This window comes from Coffea arabica, chromosome 9e (assembly GCF_036785885.1).
Source record: "Coffea arabica cultivar ET-39 chromosome 9e, Coffea Arabica ET-39 HiFi, whole genome shotgun sequence".
Taxonomy (NCBI): Eukaryota; Viridiplantae; Streptophyta; class Magnoliopsida; order Gentianales; family Rubiaceae; genus Coffea; species Coffea arabica.
This window is the reverse complement of record NC_092327.1, coordinates 31,315,729-31,318,346: the sequence shown is the minus strand read 5'-3', so window position 1 is coordinate 31,318,346 and position 2,618 is coordinate 31,315,729. Positions and strand designations below refer to the sequence as shown.

General features: G+C 29.4%; 1 long non-coding RNA gene across 1 annotated transcript; it reads left to right on the top strand.

The window, feature by feature from the left end:
* The first annotated feature begins 208 nt into the window (after nt 1–208).
* Nucleotides 209–1,065, top strand: LOC140014734 (uncharacterized). Its single transcript, XR_011821368.1, has 2 exons — nt 209–494; nt 855–1,065. It is a non-coding gene; the product is annotated as an uncharacterized lncRNA (long non-coding RNA).
* The last annotated feature ends 1,553 nt before the right edge of the window (nt 1,066–2,618 follow it).

Here is a 2,618-nt window from a genome sequence, read left to right as displayed (position 1 = left end):
CGTCTGTTTAGCAAAATACATAGCAATTCCTCTACGATGCCACCGTATGCTATCAAATTTTACGTGGCTCTTCTCTGGTGATTAAAGGTTACGTGGCGCAAAATTTATTTTACGTGGTTACAGATTACACGTTACACCTGTAGGTACAGCTCATGTCGTGTACTTAAAGATAGAGATATGCTTGTTTCATTCGGTTCTTTCACATATTACATACAGTCATAGTGGACTTGCAATCGTTAGTCACATTTAATGCATGCACGTGCTTCGTTCTGCCACAAACTCTTTGTATAGTTGAAGGTTATGCATTCCTTCTGCATTAACCTTTTCGCTCTCAGTTTCTTTCATTTGGTTTTCTTCATCTACGGTCTAGCAGCTATTCTAATGCTTTAGAGATGTTTCTCTTCTCTCTTGCGCCTTTCTGTTAGCTCTTTATTTTCTATTGGCTTTCCCTGATCCCTGTGTCAAATTCTTAGCTTCGCGCCGGCTTTAATCAGGTACGTCCTTGTTTTTCTTTACTGCATTTCCTGGTTGACCTTTTCCTCGTTTGCTCTTAGTTAATCTGCAGTTACTTATTTTCTTTTCTTGTGGTTGAAGTTATGTTTCTATCATTTTTTTCCTCCCGATTAATTACCTAAGAATATCTGTTTTGTTTCCATGATTTTTGTGAAAAAACTCAGTACTTCGCGCAGAATCATTTTTCTTTGTTGCAGCTTTTTAGTCTGCATTAACTCTGAATTTTTTTACGTTAGCTGACTCCATAAACTATTAACAAATTTAAAAAATCTCCTTACTTTTCCCATTTTGGTGTATTTTGCTCATGCTCACTGTGTGTGCCTTTTCCATGATCATACCAGTTCATTTAGTGCACCCAAGTTTTCCACGATCCTATTAGCCGTTTATTATTCAGGTAAAGCAATCCTTTCTTCGCTTAATTGCTTCTCCTTTGCTTACTGCTCAGTCTATTCTGCCTTGTTCTATTTGATTTTGCATACCATGTTTGTTATCTCTTTGCCTATTGAATAGCGATCATCTATATATAAAAAAGGCACATGCTTTTTGCTTTCATATTCATGATCTGCGAAATTTCCAGAGACTTTTACATAGTATGGGCACCCCGCGACAGCCGCGGGGTCGAATGCCTAGTACAATTTGAAAGGGTTAACTTAACCTCCAATATCAGGCTCCATTTTGCACTTTGGTTCTCATAATTCATTTAATTAGCTATTTAGACCTCAATAATAGGTCAAAAAACATTTGCTTCTAAGAATTGTGCAAAGGATCACATTTTTAGCCCTTAAACAGTTAAACGTTACTAAAACATTTTAGCCCTTTAAGAATTGGGCAAAAAAAATCACCAAAAACATTTTCCCCTCTAAGAATTGGGCAAAAAACATTTTTAGCCCTTAAATTCTTTGACTGCAAGTTTCATTTAAATGCCACAATAGTTAACGGTCAACTTTGTCGTTGAAAGGAAAGAAATTTAATTTCTTATATAAAAGATTAGAACTAGGCTGTGTTAACAAACATTACAAAATAAAGGATTAATAACACTTTGCTCCCCTGAATTTAGGAGATTGTCACACTTTACCTTTCTCAACCTTAAATATATATGTATATATATATATATATATATATATATATATATATACTTTATTCCCATAAAGACTAGTCAAAGTTAAAAATAAAAAAAATTGAGTGAAATAACATTATTTCCCTTTTATTCATGAAATTATTTATAACTTAATATCATTTCCTTTCATTGCCAAAAGATTTATAACTTCTTTATCATATCATTATTAAAAAAATCAAATGAAAAAAAGTTAAAGAAGGTTAATATTTAGTTTATATCCTTGACATTTTTCCTGTTGGATTAATGTTTACTTCTATATATGTTTTGTTCAATTTATTAGACTTTAAGTCAAACAAAATTAATAAATAACATAATACTAAAAATAAGTGTAATTATCAAAATTTATATGAAAAGGTAATATCAAACTCATTTTTCTAAAACAAATTTTTATTATTTTAATTTATTTAAACTTCTAGACTAATATTGTTGTCATTTTTCTATTTATTAAATTAGTCCAATATGAAATTCGTAATCAAATTTGCTAAAAATGGTTGATATACCTCAGTTTTAAACATAAAGAAGGAAAATGGAGAATAAATGAAATTTTATTTTCTTGACAAGAAAAGGCAATAATAGTAAACTATAAATACATCAATAGAACATGACAATAGTTTGAGCCTAAAATTTCACATAAACTAAAATAATAAAAAACTACATTTTTAAACAAAAAAAGTTTAGTATTACCTCTTTTTGAAAAAGAAATTTGGTATTTGTGTTTATTTAGTATTGTGATATTTATTCTTTTTTATTTGACTTAAATTATAATAAATTGAATAAAGAATATATAAATGTGAATGCTAACCACTGATAGAAAAAATTTTAAGGATATAAACTAAATTTAAACATTATTTAACTTTTTTTAGTTTGATATTGTTGTAAGTTGATATGATAGAGAAGATGTATACTTTTTTAGCAACCAAAGGAAATAATACTAAGTTATAGATAATTTTATGAATAAATGGGCAATAATCATTATACTCACCTTTTT